Raw genomic sequence first — 18,437 nt, 5'->3', positions numbered from 1 at the left:
CATTACCCAAAAAATAAGCAGTCACACTAATTTACTCAAAAAATAAGCAGTCACACTAAGACACCTGAGGTTTAAATACCGATCTTGATAACTGTGCGGCAGACAAGCTCATCACTAGTTCAGCATGCTGCTGGCCGTCAAATCTTGCAATTAAAAAACCCACCGCCAATGCCGTAGTGATGTTAATTCTCATCTTCATTTTGAGCGACGTGCCTGAGGGCGACTGGCGGAGGGATGACGAATACCGTTGACATTTGGAAGACGGTGGGAAAAGGCAAATATGCTGTATGTGAGCGGTAGCCACGGCAACAAGGGTTCCTGGGAATGATTATAAGTGAGCAGTTGTCGGTGATAAAAAGCAGAAAATTCAAATGCAGAAGCCGGAGGGAACTCATTTCAGCCACTTGTATCGACACTTTGCTGTGAGCATTACACTGACAAATGTTGTGGGGGAAAAAAAAAAAAAAAAAAAACGCAAACACCCTGCAGCTAAGCGTAGTAGCACCAGTGTTTATTTGGTGGTCTGGGTCCTGCCACCTGCAGACTGCTCTGGAAAGCTGTGCATTTCGTGGCGTCCAAGCAGATAGTGACAAAAGTCTGGCCGTCTGCCTTATCGTGACGGTCAGCATGCTGACACTCTCTCCGTCAACACTGAACCAGAGCCAAGCATGTTGGGAAAACAATGGAGTGATGCACTGAAACTCTCAGAGGGGCGCCACCAGTAGGCATTAGACCTTTCACTATACACACCCTTTAAATTGTTCACTGGCTAGTGACAGCAGCACAAAACATTTCTTTCGCTATCTGACTAAATAATATCTAATATGTGGTCAATTTGGGTCACTTTTTCATGTCTGTCTGTCTAGCTACAGTGGGGAGAACAAGTATTTGATACACTGCAAATGGGTTTCCCATTGACAGTATCAAATACTTGTTCTCCCCACTGTATATATATAATCTGTCTTTCATTCTCCCCCACGAAACAGACCAAAGAATTTATTGCCAAAACTAAATGCAGGGCTATGGATCAAACCTTGCTATCGTTCACCAACCATATGTCAAAAATCAATAGAAAAACAAATTCCCAGCAGCCAATTGGTTAACAATTGTAGCAAGGTTCCAGCTATTAGTGGCAAGGGACCAGACGGGTGGCCATTACACCAGACCTCTCAGCACAGATTAGCTGGCCAATTATGGTAAACTCCGGCTGCATGGTTCCATCGAGTCCACACTAGTTGCCTGGAAACGGTAAGTATGTTTGTGTGTTAGTGTGCGTGTGGTAAGTATTTGGCGGTGACACTCACCCTGTCCGTACAAAGTGATCAGAACCATTAAGAGCTGGACACGGACCTAGTCATTCCGCCATCCCCTTTATTTCGGTTGTGACATCACTACTTGTCTCCATGGCAACATACCGCTCTAGTTCTCTGCTCTACACACTGCATGAGAGCGTGTGATGGGAAGGCATGCCGGTACATTTCACGTCCTCCTGCAGCTAGTTTACCAACAATGCTGTAGTTATATCCATGTATAAAGGTGGTAACGTCTGCTCATTTTATGTGTTGCAGCAGCCCGTCTAGCAGCCAATTTGTTAATTCTCGTTTAGAATTACAGGCATATAAACATTAACAACACAAACGTCAATTTACTAAATTAACGCATATGTTCATGTGGCAATCCGTTTAAGCAGTATACTAGTTGGTGTCACATATTAGTAGGTCAACATTGTGAGTTCAGTTCCTTGTTCTTAAGATACAAAAGTTGTAGCTTTAAGCATATATTGATGTGCTAACTGTAGATATATAAAATCGTGAAAAAATTAGGACACCCCATTAAACATTCAGTTCTTCATTAAGAAATGTTCACATATGAATGTCTGATCTTGTTTTTCTTTATCTCTGGAAAAGAAAGTAATTTAATTGCAAGTAAACAACAAAAAAATAAACATTGTTTTACTTATTAAACCAAATATATAAACAAAAACCATCTACCAGTCTTTGACATCGGTCTGAAGAAAGTTTTCCCCACCCCTTAACGCAGAATACTTTCAACAGTGACTGACTGTCTAAGTGAGAGAAAACAGCATGGTGAGATCAAAGGAGCTGTCTGAGGCCTTCAGAAAGAAGATTGTAGACACTTATGAGTTTGATAAGGGATTTCAAAAGATCTCAAAAGAATATAAAATCCGCCACTTCACTGTCCAGAAAATAGTCTACAAGGACATTCAAAACAACTGCCAACATGTCCAGGTCTGGCCGTCCAAGCAAGTTCACCCCGAGAGCAGTACACAAGATACTAAAAGAAGTCACCAAAAACCCTAAAATGTCATCACGGGACCTACAGCAGGCTCTTGCTACTGTTGATGTGAAAGTGTATGCCTCCACAATCAGAAAGAGACTACACAAATTTAACATTCATGGGAGGAGTGCAAGGAGGAAACCTTTGCTCTCCAAGAAGAACATGAAAGCCAGACTGAGGTTTCCTAGAGTGAATGTAGACAAAGACCAGGACTTCCCGAATAATGTTCTTTGGACGGATCGATCAGAATTTTAATTATTCGGACACCAGAACAAAGGACATGTTTGGTGTAGACCCAATACAACATTTCAGGAAAAGAACCTCATACCTACTATGATGCATGGAGGTGGAAGTTTCATGGTTTGAGGATGCTTTGCTGCAGCAGGACCTGGCCAGCTCACTATCATAGAATCCACCATGAATTCTATCGTGTATCAGAGGGTGCTTGAGAAACATGTGAGATCATCTTTGAAAAAATTAAAGCTGAAGCGAAACTGGACCCTGCAACATGACAATGACCCAAAACATACCAGCATATCCACCAAGGACTAGCTGAAAAGAAATGGAGAGTCCTGGATTGGCCAAGTCAAAGCCCAGATCTTAATCCAATTAAGATGCTGTGGGGTGACTTGAAACGGGCTGTACATGCAAGAAACCCCTCAAACATCTCACTGTTGAAAGTATTCTGCATTGAGAAGTGGGGCAAGCCTTCTTCAGACCGATGTCAAAAGCTGGTAGATGGCTACAAAAAGTGTCTCACTGAAGTTATTCCAGCCAAAGGGGGTAACACTAGCTATTAGGTGGTAGGGGTGTCCTTTTCCTCAGTTAGAATATACATTTTTGTTGATTAATTTGGTTTAATGAGTAAAACAATGTTAATTTTGGTTGTTTACCTGCAATTAAATCACTTTCTTTTCCAGTGATAAGAACAAGATCAGACATTGTTATGTGAACATTTCTTTAATAAACTGAATATTTAATGGGGTCCAAATTTTTTCACATGACTATTTCCATTTATTCACACAAATAAATATCTGTTCATTTCACATTGTTGTACATGATCTTTTCATAGCTGTGTGTTATCTATGGTACAAGAACTGCTTTTCTTTGGTTTTGTCTAGCTTTTGGCGGGCACTAGGCTGGCGCCTGAGTTTTTCCATTGTTTGTTACGGCAGATAATAAACTGTCTGAGGTGGAAGGTCGGGAGGCTTTTTTCAGTGGAGCACCTTGTTGTGCTTTGGCGGAAACGTCTCCTGGTCGACCAGCTTTAAATTACTCTTTCCTTAATAAATGCATATATCTTGGGTGATTAATGCTTTCTTTATGTTCACTGAAATGTGTGTCTTCATCTCCTGTTCGTTAAGAGAATTAAGGAATTAAAGAACCTGTAAAAAGGAAAAAAATCGCCTTTTTTTCATAACTTATGTTTATGTCACTTGCCGCAACAGGTTGTTTTTTCAGGAAAGGCAGTTGCTTGATCAATTCTTGTTGACAGTAAGCATGTTACATGCATTGCTCTCAAAGTACTGAGTTGCGGCTGTATGCACATATCAAGATGCTAATTTGTGTTTATTACACACGCTACAGCAGCCCGTTTCATCTCCAAACTAGTTACCTTGTTTATCCTTTTTGTGAAACGAGCTTGTCAACATTCAGGCGGTCCCTTGCTCACAGGGTAGCAAAGTTAGAGACATTGATGCATTAACTACTTTCACGGCAGCATGCTTTGCCCACAAACTACTTTCCTCATTCATTCCTGCGTATGAACGACGGGACATTTTTAGGTTATGATAATGCAGCCTTTAACTTTGAATGCGGCATTCTACTTCCTTTGTTGTTGTTGTTTTTTCACGCAGTGAGCGTCTCATCTGGAGGGTGAGCCGCATTGCTGAGGGGCTATCGACAGCAGTTAACGAGGGAAGGGAGCCTGTTTCTTATTCATGTTTTCCTGTCAGCTTCCCCCCAGCACGAGAGGCGGGTGATTTCCCAGAAGAGCCTACGTACAGCCGCCTCCGCCTGTATAACGTACAACTGCAGGTGGTTGTGGCGCTAAAACGACACTCCGGGCGATGAACAAAGCTGCCAGGTTGTCACACGCATGTTCAACATGTGGCATCCCGTGCCTGCTGTCACGTGGCAAGTTTTCCCGGGACGGGGACAAAGCCAGCTGCGGGACAGATGCTCGGGACCTTCGTTCCATTCCTCGGAGTCCTCTTTGGTTCATTCGTTGCAGACGTTAGCGTAGCAGCAAAGTTGCAGCTATTTACGCAAGTGTGATAGGGTGACCAAACACAGAGCTGCCAACTTTTAGTTGTAGTAGTAGTAGTTTTAGCGTGAGAGTTGGCAGCTCTGCAAACGTCGTCTTTTACCCGGACAAGTCCACTTATTACATGCTTTCCGGAGCGTCCGTTTTTTATGATTTTTCACGAGACCAATTTGAAGAGAATCCCTCCAGCCGCTAGGAGGCATAGCCTGCCTGCGTTGACGTGGCTCCCGACTAGTATGGGCGGGAGAAGGAGTAGATCTTCTTTTTGTTTTTTTGTTGACAGTTTACCGTTTATTTCATGGGGAATTACTACCATCTAATGACGGTTGACAGTTTGGCGAGAGATCAGTAAGGAGTTTTAAGACGTGATTCCATACACCTTTCCGTAAGTTTCTCTCCTGTTAATGTCGATCACGTGTCTTCTATTGTACATTGTGCTCTGTGTGTACACAGAGATGCAGTATATTGTTTTAGTCTTGTATTAATTGTTCTGCGTTCGTGAATTTGGTTGAAAGTTATATATTTTAAGTAGGAGCGCCTGCCAGTTAAGAGTTTTTTACAATTAATACGTATATAATGGCAACTGTTAACTTCTGTCGGAGATTTGTACTGGCGTAATCTGTAAAATCCCGTTTGGTGTCGCATTGTTGCACTGCCGATGATTGTAAACTTTTATAGCAAAGTTTGATTTTGCCTCGGGTCCCAGTACTCGCTAGTACGGTAGCTATCAGTGCGCTCAGCCGCGCTAGGCATTATGGGCAATGTAATTTTGAACTGCTGCGTTTGGAAACATGCTGGTTGAATAGCTTGTCAGTTTATTTCGGTTATTGTTTGCGTACAATCTAGAACACTGAATGAGAATAAAAATTGAGTGGGAATAACAATTTGTCAACGACAATTGTCGTGATAGTAATTTATAAAAAAGTTGAGTTGGAACATAGCCTACTGTGTGTGCGTATTGACTGGACTACATTTCCATGGGTCTGCATTATATATATTTATATATATATATACATACTTATATATAATTTTTTTTTAATCATTATTCGTTTTTTAAAGGTTTGATTATTTTTTTGAGGGAGAATAAAGCCTGTTGAGTAACCATTTAAATAAAAAAATATTTCCATATAGTGTATAATATATACTATATGGCAATAGGCCTATGTTGTATTAAAAAAAAAAAAAAAAATTCTATCCAGACGGAGGAGGCACACTTTAAAATATATTAAAGTTATATAGGCATCTTTGAGTGAACTTCGAGTAAAATTCAAGTATCTCGAGGCCGGGCTGAGTGTCCTCTTTTTTGGAAATCAAAATATGGTCACCCTAAAGTATGAATATAAGCTAACTTTTCAAGATTCAAGAGAATCCCTGCCATTAACAATTAAGGAGTACTTTCCTTGTTGCGTTCATTAACACCAGAAGCTCATTTATTAATTAGATTGCCCAGTTAATTGATATTCTCAATTCATCACATGCAATTCCCGTGATTGACGCCCAGGCAGGGCGGTGCCACAGCATCAGGTGTGTGCGGGGTACTAATGGAGAGCTTTAGAAGTCAAAAGTTTTTCGGGTGAGGTGACTTTGAAGTCGTCTTACGCAGTTTGCAATCATTCATCAGACTGGTGACGAGGTGCAGATCTCTTATGGTAATTTTAATGAACAGACCCGCCTAATGACAGTCACTGCATTCTTCCCGTCGAGTGAGTAATGAATGGGAATCTCGTTTTCCGGCCTAGTCGGAATCAGGATTTTTGATTGCGGTGTTAAAATGTCAAGGATCTGTCTTTAGCAACTTGACACGCCATTACGGGGTTTATCTCTGAGCTGTGTCCCACTCAGAGACAAACAATATTTCATGAAATGGCGAGTAATTGAACAATAATCCATACACAAGAGCTAATGAGAGGATTAATTGGCTGCTTCCAGTGAAAAGTTTATGGGATATTTAAGGATTTTTTTTTTTTATACACTGGAGCTTGTAAGTCCTTTTCAGCTGTCCCTGTGTTTTATAATCCTGACAGCATCCAGCAGGGAGGTCTGTGTCCTGATTCTTGCTTATAAATAAGCATTAGCTAGCGGTCGGAGAGGGGTAAGAGCGCATGTAATGAGTGCGCAGCTCTTGCAAATATTAGTGGGATAAAGTCATGGAAGCGATCTGTGCACATCAAAAAAAGTTGCTAAGAAAAACTCTGCTTTTTGAATGTGTAAGCCGTCGAAGTGAGAGACTGTTGTAAGATCTTTTTTCCGAGCCCAGACAGACCTGCAGCGTAATCTTCTTTTAACGCGTTTATTAAGAAGCCTAATTGCAGTTTGGGTTTTCCTGCTGCGGGAGAAAAAGCTTTTTGGTTTACAAAAATGAGGCACCTTCCAGGCAGTGGGCGACGAAAACGGCATATCTAGGAATTTTTCTCTATTTCTGACTAATGCTCCTACTGTGGAACAATGAAAGCCTTAGCATCAACGCCATTAAAGCCTTAAGGAAGCCAAAAGAGGCTTAACAAATAGGTGGAGTCGCTCCTAGAACATAAATATCCAACCACAGTAAGGAACCCATCTTTGTCGACATAGATGGATCTACCAGAATGCAAATTATCCTTCGGGGCGGTATACACAAACAACCATGTTGTTTTTGTCTCAGTTTTCCACCTTCTTGACCAAGAACATCAAACACCATACTGTTTTATGAGATGATCCTATTAGATTATCCGTATGTCTGAGATGTTGTAAGACTGGATTTGTCCTTTTAATACTTCCACTGACGTCGGAGGGAATTTGTTTATGGCATTCTGTACATTCTGATCACCCACTTCTATCACCAAATATAGTTCTACAGGAACAGAAGTTGCTGGATTTGCATAAAATATTCTTTTTGTATACTGTGCTATACATGGAAATTGTTTACAATATGCAATGACTGAGTCCTCACTTCTGACACCTTAGAACCCTGTTGTAAGTCTCCACATACAATATCATCTCAGGCTTTCAACCGGCGTGATTATAATACACTCAGTCATTATTTGCGGCCCACAGACTGCACTGATAAAACACTGATCTTCTTAAAACATGTCATCGCCACATTATAGAAAATCCTATCTCTCAACGTACGACGGACAGTTTTACATCATCTTGTAAGTTCTAAGGCTCTCCTTCTATCACCAGGAATGGTTGTCCTAAAATCCCAATTATTCTTAAAAGGAACCATGGACAGAAAGACTTGTAGTTCTTAAAAGATAAATGTTAGTATGATTTGGCTCCTAATGTTTGCGTTTTTATAAAAATTTGAAAAAGTAGTTTAACTAGTAGGTCGACATTGTTGTTGACGCAATGCACTTTGGGAGGTGACGCCACTGGGCAGCGCTGCCGTACTTCCACAGTGTCACTCGTTAGCTACATAAATATGTCTTTGGTTCTGCCCTTCCAATTTGAACCTGAGCAGAAAAGTGATAAGCAGAACAGCACTGTCAATATTTCACAAAACGACCAGCAAAAGCAGGTTGTATGGTAGAAAGTATCCAGCTGGATTCGAACCCGCGTTTCACGTTCGACAGACTAGTGCGTAGACCATAGGACTGTACTTCCACATTGTTACAATTATGATTTTTCTTATAAAGCAATCACATCCCACATGCGTTGTCTGTGTGGTAAAAGCTGAAAGGGAAACGCAACTGAAAAGAAAGTATGGCTGGCTTGACCACGTAATTAAAAAATGCGGCTCACCTCAGACAGCAAGCAGACAACAATAGCATAGTGATTGCATAATAGGGTTTATTGAACACACAAAAAAAACCATCCGATCGAGAAAAGGGAGACACAAATAGACACAATTTCTCTTTTCTAATTCTAATATCTAGTGCAGGGGTTCCCAACCTATTCCACTAAGGCACACTGTGGGTGCAGGATTTCATTCTTACCAAACAAGATGACAACACTTTTTCCCCAATCTGGTGTTTTACAAGTGCAATCAGTTGATTGCAGTCAGGTGTGGCTTGTTTTAGCAGAAGCCTCATTGGTTCAACTGTCTCTGCTGGATCGGCTGGAACAAAAACCAGGACCCACAGTGTGCCTTGAGGACTGGGTTGAAAACCCCTGATCTAGTGGACTAGTCTCTTCATCACTAGTCACCCGGTATCCCCTTACCTACTTTTTCAGCCGCAGCCGCCTGACTATCCTGACCCCTGGCTGGATGGACATCCTCGTTGCCCCCTCAGTCTCATCTGGCTAGATGGACCCCCTCATGTTCCCTCACCACATTGCATCTCTACAAACTGGAAATCCTTCTGCTAATACCAATCATCAGTCCTGGTGCATCTATAGCCTGTCCGTCCTGGGAGTGGATCTATCCTGACTGTGGTTCTCCTCAAGGTTTCTGTTTTCCCACTGGGTTTTCAAAGTTTTTCCTTGCGCTATGGAGGGTCTAAGGATGGGGGATGCCCAGGACATGAACTCATCTCATTCATCTACTGCACAGGTGTCAAAACCGATTCCAGAAAGGGCCAAGTGGGTGCAGGTTTGCTTTCCAACCAATGAAGAGGACACCTTTTCACCAATTAGATCTTTTACATGTGTAATCAGTTAAACTTTGTCAGGTGCTGCTTGTTTAAGCAGGAGGTTCATTGGTTAAACTCTCTGCGTTGTATCGGTTGGAACAAAATCCAGCACCCACTTGGCCATTTCTGGAATCGATTTGACACCTGTGATCTACTGTATCTAACTGTATCAAATTGAATCTGTAAAGCCCTCTGAGACAACCTTGTTGTGATATGGGGCTATACAAGAAAAAAATGAATTGAAATTGAAATAGGGTCCGTGACAGTAGGTCGGGATCAAGAAAAAAACTGGGTGAGAGGCAGACAAGCGGAAAAAAACAAGGCAATTATGAGAGTTACAACAAAGAGATACACAAACTGTCAAATGGCAAGCCGCCTAGGATCGGTTTAAATACACTGCTAATGAGCTGGAATTGGATGCAGGTGCGACGTTGGGAACTCATCCCACATCTCTGTAACAAAACAATCTGACCAGCAGCAGAATGTAACAGTCATGCCAGTTGTCATACTAGCGTCGCTTGCTGGCTAGCACAGCTATTCTCGTAGTCCAGGCCAACCGTGTCATCAGCCCCACCGTGCATTTTGCGCACATAAAACATGGCGCCCTCTGTAGGTCAAAACATGTACTAAATGTATTAGATTTTTTGAATCAATGGCAATAATATATGTGTTTTTAATAACATATTTTAGTAAAAGAGAACAATTGTGGCTTATTAGAGCCTAGAAGTCTATAAGTCCGAGGATCCCTTTAAGGACGCTGTCACAAGATACCATAGACTCATCTTTAATGCCTTGCAGGAAATTTGTTTACAATTGGCGATCATTTCAACCCCTTTTCTGACACTAAATTAGTCTACTGAAATGCTAACTTCCCTGTGGTAAGTCTTCATACGCAATATCATCTAAGCCTTTCATTCCGCTTGATGACAACACGCTCAGTCATTATTTGCAACCCACAGACTGCACTACTTAAAAGATAATGAGCAAACTTCTTCTTCTTCTTGGCAGGTAAGATTGATCCCGCTGTTTTGGAGCAGGGGGATTATCAAAGGATTATCTAAGAATAATTATGCCGCCAAGGTCGACGTGCCGCTTTCATGTCGGCAGTGAGGTGTGCCCGAGATGTGGCATTGTGTTTGCTGAGCGGAAAAGAAGGCGAAATGCAAGCGCCACATGAATGCTAAGAACCGAGCCTGAATGATCCTTAATAGCACAAAATTTCATACAATCATGCGTGGGGCTAATTTGGTCCTTAAAAGGAATATATAACCAGACATTTCAAATGCTTTTTGGACAAAACTTCGCTTCAAACATACACAGATCCACTACATTGATTGACAAGATGAATAACCATTTTGGTGATGAAGAGAAGTAGTTAATTTACAGTACATTAGAATGGACTACATAAAATGATCATAAAATACTGTTTAATGGAAAAAAAGAAGTCCGAAATCTTTAGTGTTCCAAATGGATGGGCTTAATCCTGATGCTGCCTTTATGTAGTCAGGGCATGGACTTAACACTCAGTCTGATTCCTTTCTCAGCCTGTTTAGCAAGCCCGTTTTGCATTATTCATTGCAAAAATGAAGAAAAATGTCAAACAGAGTCCTTCCTTGCTATATGAATGTGAATGTTGACCCCACTTACCCCTCTAAAAAGTTTGGGAAGGCCGTTTACCAGCATCATCAGTTGAAGAGGATATAATCTTCGTGTAGGCAATAAAATAAGGACGTCAAAGGAATTTAACATTCAAAATTGTTGGTGATGAAGCTCCATCCTTTTATGAGCGTTATCATAAAATAGGATTGCAAGTCTTAATTTAATTCTTACTGCATGCTGTTTGTAGAGCAAAGGCACTTGAACTAAATGAATTATTTTTTTCCATTTTCATTATTCATTGATATTTTTTTTAAAGGAACCTCGGACTTAAAGGCTCTAATAAGCCATACTTGTTCTCTTTTACCAAAATACCATAATTTCCTGAATATAATGCGCACCTGTGTATTACGCGAACCCCAAATTTACTTGTAAAATCTAGGGAAAATTATTGTACCCGTGTATAACGCGCACCCTAATATTAGCACCAATAAGTAGAAGAATACAAGAAAACAGAGCTCGTGTAGAGATACAGAAATTTCATTTTACTGACTGGTGAAACACAGCACAAGCATAGCACATTGGTAGTTCAAAACATTACCGTAAACTGACAATATGTACGGTAATAATATGATCTGATAACTTCTTGAACTTACCAGAATCCAGGAGAAAACAAAACAGATGTCACTTTTCTTTTAAAGGCTGCTGTATAACTTGCTCATTTCATCATGATGAATAAATGTTTCTTCCATGGTTTGATACGGTAAAATAAAAGTGAGGATTTACGTTGTAAATTGAAAAGCGCATCACTGTACTCTAGACTAACAATAGGAACTATTGTTATTTGGGTTTGAGTTTCCCGCTCTAGACTAACAATAGGAACTATTGTTATTTGGGTTTGAGTTTCCCGAGGGAGAGATATAGTCGATGGACACAGGAAGTCTGTGTTGTGTTATGTTTGTTACGGTCCGAGTTGCGGAGCTGCCATAAACGTTTACTCAAATGAGTTCAAGAAACTAAATTCTGCGCTTTATGAAGAGTGAAAAAAGCAGAATTTAACACAGACGAAATCATTCGGCCTATCAGAGTGACATACTACCGAAACAATATGGTGACGTCACGTACCGTAATGGTCGGCAACGGATCGCCGCATACGTTTATTTAACACAAAATGGCCGTGTCAATTTAAAAAAAAAAAAAAAAAAAAAAAAAAGTTTTTTATAAATATATAATATATATATATTTCTCTCTCCATCCATATACCCGCGTACAATGCGCACCATGATTTTACAAGTTGATTTGGGGGGAAAAAAAACGGCGCGTTATATTCAGGAAATTACGGTATGTTATTAGAAACACATAAGATATTGCCATTGATCTATAAATCTATATTTAGTACATGTTTTGACGTACGGAGGGCGCCATGTTTTATGCACGCAATAGACACTCTGAGTGATGACGTAGTTTGTCACTGTCAATAGGTTACTGCAAATCCTTTTACGCGGTGAGACGTCCAACACATGCGCACGTCTGTTAAAAGCGGCAAGTACTAACTATTTGTGTTTTTTTTGTGCTTTTTATTACCTTTTCATTGCCTCAAAATACTTTTTGCATATGTTTCCCTCTCATACTTTTAAGCATCGTTTTTTTTCTCGTGTCAGCTTTAAAGCAGATTGTTGATCTGTTGACCACATTAGTCATGAAGCACATTTAAACCACCCTTATTTGATATTACTACGTATAAGTATTTTTTAAGGCATCTTTAGTCTGTTCTGTCTATATGCATCTAAACAAAAGTTGAAAGCGCACGGTCGTCCTTTTGGGGTCAAATTCTCCTCTTTTAGCACGTTTCGCCGGTGTTGCACATTTTGGTAGAACACCGGTTTTGTCAAACTCTCGTCTCATCCCGTCTTTCCTCTTGATTTTGCTTTAGCTGCTCGACAGTGCTGTCATGCTCATTTATGTACCACTCGGGTTCAAATTGAAAGAGTTGAAAACTATTTTCTTCTTTCTTCCAACCTCATACCCCCAGGTGATCCAACATCCTTGGATTAGATAAATAAGTAAAGATATGAAAAGCTTTCAACTTTCAAAATGATTCTTCATTAATCTCCATCATTCCTTTAAGATCTCTACCACGACATAGACTTAAGAGTCCTGTTTAAATTCGTTCCGCAACCTGTTTGGTCAGATAGCCCCATGAACTCAAATTTATTTGCTATAAGATGTGTTCTTTTAATAATTTATTGGAAAAATAATGAACAATATCAACAAAAAGTCCTTCTCAATGAATGTGGCTGACTCTGCTTACCCTGCCACTAGGTTTGCCGACCGTCTCTTTAAAAACTTAATTGTCCGGTATTCAGAAACAAAAGTATGCTATTAAGCTTACAAGAGACGCGCTTTGTCTCATATTATCATGAAAATCCAAAATGGTGTTTTATTTGTAGAATGAATGAATGTATAGTGCGTTTCAAGAATATGCAGGGGAACGCGTTTCCCCGCCTCTGATGCTTTCTTAGCAACGAGCTGACAGCGCAATAACAACCCACTCATCTCATTGGTCGAGGAGGCACTGTCGCTTCCCATGAGGAAAATGAAAGACAACATACGAGTGTGGGAGAAAAGATTTGAGTGAAGCACGAGTAAAAAGCATGTTCAAAATGATGATCATCTTTGTTGTTTTTCTCTGTGATCTTGACGTTCACTGTTTGTATATTTTTGTGTTCTGTCAATTGCGTTTGCATTTCCATAATATATTTGGAGTGATCATTGCGAAACTTTTATTGCTGAGGGGACTTTGAACGCACCTAAAATGTTTAAAAAAAAAAAAAAAAAGTTTACCCCGCAGTTTGTTTGCACATGTATAAAAAATAAAATTAAAAATAAATAAGCAAACACACACACACACAAAAAAAGGCTCCAGACCTTAAGTGTTAAATGATTTGGTTTTAAATTTAGCATGACATATGTTTATTTCATTTTAGTGTTTTATATTGCTCATAATTATCGTTTTTCATTTGCTTTTGTCACTCAAATATGTACCTAAATAATTCAGTTGAGTAAAATTGCTATAATAATTAAAAAAAAAAAAAAAAAAAAAAATCACACACAAAAAATAAAGGGTGACGACACAGATAGCAGACCGACGTTGAAAAGATGTTGGATCAACATTCCGCTGTCGATCTTATATCGTTGAATCAACGTCACGTTTTCATCCTCAATTAATGTTGTTTCAACATTGAAATCCTAACAAAACCTAAACGTCATTTCGATTATTAATAAAATTGGAACAACGCTGAATCAATGTTATGTTTTCGACCAAAACGCCCGCTCATCCATAATTCAATGACTTTTCAATCATATTTCCCGGTCAATCATAAATCAACTATTTGTCAACAACCATGCAACCAACCATCGCCTGACATGCCATAGAACAACGTTGTTTCAACGTCACTTGACGTCGAAAATTTCTATGTCAACCATACTGATATTTTTGATGGAAAATCAATGTTTATTCAATGTCGGTCTGCCATCTGGGGATTACTGGGCCACCCGGCTCTACCAATGAGGTGTCCCTTATTTTTTTGTCCAGGGAGATGGTAACCCTATCCGCCACAAAGATTTGCAGCGCTCGGTTCCATCCATCATCTTGCTAAAGAAGACATAACCTACTTGGGGGAGTTAGCAGAAAGTAAGCAAATTCAAAGTTCGACTAAGCCCGTTGGCTGACAAATGCCCATCCATTCTTTATGTGACGTGAGCACGACATACAGTGGAGCAAATAAGTATTTAGTCAACTACTAAATGTGCAAGTTCTCCCACTTGAAAATATTAGGGAGGCCTGTAATTGTCAACATGGGTAAACCTCAACCATGAGAGACTGAATGTGGAAAAAAAAAAAAAAAAAAACAGAAAATCACATTGTTTGATTTTTAAAGAACTTATTTGCCAATCATGGAGGAAAATAAGTATTTGGTCAATACCAAAAGTTCATCTCAATACTTTGTTATGTACCTTTTGTTGGCAGTAACGGAGGCCAAACATTTTCTGTGAGTCTTCACAAGCTTTTCAAACACTGTTGCTGGTATTTTGGCCCATTCCTCCATGCAGAGCTTCTCTACAGCAGTGATGTTTTGGGGTTGTCGTTGGGCAACACGGACTTTCAACTCCCTCCACAGATTTTCTTTGGGGTTGAGAGCTGGAGACTGGCTAAGCCACTCCAGGACCTTGAAATGCTTCTTACGAAGCCACTCCTTTGTTGCCCTGGCTGTGTGTTTGTAATCATTGTCATGCTGAAAGACCCAGCCACATCTCATCTTCAATGCACTTGCTGATGGAAGGAGATTTTCACTCAAACTCTCTCAATACATGGCCCCATTCATTCTTTCCTTGACACAGATCAGTCGTCCTGGTCCCTTTGCAGAAAAAAAGCCCCAAAGCATGATGTTTCCACCCCCATGCTTCACAGTGGGTATGGTGTTCTTCGGATGCAATTCAGTATTCTTTCTCCTCCAAGCACGAGAACCTGTGTTTCTACCAAAAAGTTCTATTTTGGTTTCATCTGACCATAACACATTCTCCCAGTCCTCTTCTGGATCATCCAAATGCTCTCTCGCGAACAGCAGACGGGCCTGGACGTGTACTGGCTTCAGCAGGGGGACACGTCTGGCAGTGCAGGACTTGAGTCCTTGGTGGCGCATTGTGTTACTGATAGTAGCCTTTGTTACTGTGGTCCCAGCTCTCTGTAGGTCATTCACTAGGTCCCCCCGTGTGGTTCTGGGATTTTTGCTCACCGTTCTTGTTATCATTTTGACACCACGGAGTGAGATCTTGCATGGAGCCCCAGATCGAGGGAGATTATCAGTGGTCTTGTATGTCTTCCATTTTCTAATAATTGCTCCCACAGTTGATTTCTTTACACCAAGCATTTTACCTATTGCAGATTCAGTCTTCCCAGCCTGGTGCAGGTCTACAATTTTGTCTCTGGTGTCCTTTGACAGCTCTTTGGTCTTGGCCATAGTGGAGTTTGGAGTGTGACTGACTGAGCTTGTGGACAGGTGTCTTTTATACCGATAATGAGTTAAAACAGGTGCCATTAATACAGGTAACAAGTGGGGCCTCGTTAGACCTCGTTAGAAGAAGTCAGACCTCTTTGACAGCCAGAAATCTTGCTTGTTTGTAGGTGACCAAATACTTATTTTCCACTCTAATTTGGAAATAAATTCTTTAAAAATCCAACAATGTGATTTTCTGTTTTTTTCCCCCACATTCGGTCTCTCATGGTTGAGGTTTACCCATGTTGACAATTACAATTACGGAGAACTTGCACAATTGGTGGTTGACTAAATAATTATTTGCCCCACTGTAGACTATGATCTGCTGGTTTCGAGTCTGTCCTCGGCATCACAGCAGCCAGACGTTAATGCTTGCTGCCTTGCTCAAATGTTCCTGCCATCTCAAAGCTCTAATGCAAATGATGATCTTTTCAGCAACAATAATGCAAAGCCTGCTGGAGGCCAGCAAATCAGCGTCTTTTGTTCCATGCGACTCCCTTTGAGATGTGATTGACTGATGCTAAAAACTAACACAAAAGACAACAAAGATGGTTGACAGTTGATTATTTGTGTTTCACAGCTTCCTGTCAAATAAGAATTCTTTGTACAAAATAAAGTCATCACGATTAAGAGAGACGACATTGGGACGTCGCCATACAAAGTGGATTAATGTGTCATTGACACGAGTACAAAGTTAGTCACACAGCAGCGTCGGCGGATGAAAGCAGCCAATCAGATGTGAGGACAATGGAGGTTTTAGTTAGCGAGAACAGAATGGAGATGGAAATTATTCTTATTAGACTAAAAAAATGAAGACACCGTGACAATGCTTTTTCTCGAAATTAAATGTAAGAGATAATGTAAACCCCCGCTAATTACAGGGGTACCGACCAATTCCTGCTACAACTAGCAACTGACGCCCCCTCAAAAAATGTTCACTGCCTATATTAAAAGTTTGAACTGGTAAGATACTGCATACCACCAAACCCATACACTTGTCAGCCGATTTAGCGTGTTGGCCTAGTTTGAGCTGTGAGTTATAATCCACCTGTGTAATGAAGTGATATTTTTATGTTATAAATCCCATTGCTTGTAATGTACGGTATATCATTTCTCATGAAAATGCTCTTGTCCAATCAATTACCTGGTTGTAACTAGCTCCTATGGCATTGCAGTTTGTGTTATATTTACTTTTTGTACTATTAATATAGGCAATTACAACGATACCTTTAAACAACACAAGGTAACTTTTCAGTTGTGGTCGACCTTAGAGTCACCAGTGAACAAAAGCGGTAGTTGTTTGCCTTAAGGAAGACTGCGTTTAACATGAGGACCAGCGCACACCCGCACAATGTTCTAAAATCATGATCAACTCCCTGTCGCCTGCAGATGGACGACATTTCCGTTTCCAGCGACTTTATGAAGGATGAATAGTAATTAGGTAATGAATCCAGTTGTAGGTAAACAATAGCATATAACAGCAGACATGTGGCTAACCTCCCTACGATGACCCCCGAAATGCAGGGTCAGAAATAAAATTAAATTTCATGATATATGCTCGGATAGTAGCTTAGCCCATGCTCGTACGTACAGGCATTCCAGCTGTGTGTCTGTGTGCGTGTGTTAGCGCGCGCATTTTTTCTTTCTTACCTAGTGGAGAAGTAAACGCCGCATCCTTTTTGACTGAATATTCCAGCCAGGAACATATATAATAATACGTTGATAATGAGTGTTTTTTTTTTTTCGTTTCCTATCGTTTTTGAGGGAAATTCTAAATCAGGCGGGTTAGGAAAGCTATGCTATTGGCCAAGCTCGTCGTCCATTGAATATTGTATGCCCGGTAGTGGTTCTGTTGTACAATTAACGTTTTTAGTGGGGCAAACAAACTCCGCTCACCATTTTGGCAGTGCTCTCCGGCATTTCATGGTCCACATCTTCAATCATTGGTTCTCGCCCAGAAGTTGTGGTCACTTTTGAAAGCTTAGGTTTGAAAGAATTATGTATATCCATCTTGCCTCTTTTGTCCTCTGGTGTTTATTTTTTTTTTGGGCTATGCAAAGCAAATGGCCGTCCCTAATGTGCTAGTCACATGATCTGTTTGAAAAATAATTTTGACCCATTATAGAATTTTTTTTTTTTTTGTTCATTTCATTCATTTTTGTTGTTTGATTGATTGCTTTACAACTTGTATAGACATTTTCCCCGGAAAGTCTTAATTTTAAATTCATATACTGTAATGGAAAGTCAATTACATGCAATGACATTTTCAGCCACCAGCGGTGCTATGCCAGTGAGTGAAAGCCGGGCCAATGTTTATTCTTGAGTGTCCTGTTAGCCTCTTTTTTTTCCCCTCCTCAGACTAAACTTTTTGTCCCTTTTGCTGCTCTGCAATGTTTGCAAAATTCGTGCGAAAGCGTTCGCATTGACTTCCGTCTTTATAATGAATGGGGAAAGTGGGAAGTGACGTCTGCCGTAAATTTGTCAGCACATTTGTAGTTTTTTTATGTGTGGCAGAGTTCCTGCTACCCTCATCAAAATTAATTAATGCTGGTGTAAGCGATACAGACCCCTCAAGATATAAAAGAGGTGTCATTCAACTAGTTGTCGTTTGACATATCGTCACAAATGTTATGGAAAATATTTTATAAAGGTTGAAAAGTTACCTAGTGT

General features: G+C 40.3%; 1 protein-coding gene across 9 annotated transcripts in view; it reads right to left on the bottom strand.

Moving 5' to 3' along the window:
• The window catches only part of LOC130907443 (MAM domain-containing glycosylphosphatidylinositol anchor protein 2-like), a 459,232-nt gene that overhangs the window by 118,306 nt on the left and 322,489 nt on the right, over positions 1-18,437 (bottom strand). The gene's annotated exons all lie outside the window — the stretch shown is intronic.

Source organism: Corythoichthys intestinalis, chromosome 19 (assembly GCF_030265065.1).
Source record: "Corythoichthys intestinalis isolate RoL2023-P3 chromosome 19, ASM3026506v1, whole genome shotgun sequence".
NCBI lineage: Eukaryota > Metazoa > Chordata > Actinopteri > Syngnathiformes > Syngnathidae > Corythoichthys > Corythoichthys intestinalis.
The sequence above is the reverse complement of the archived record's forward strand: the minus strand, read 5'-3'. Positions and strand labels throughout refer to the sequence as shown.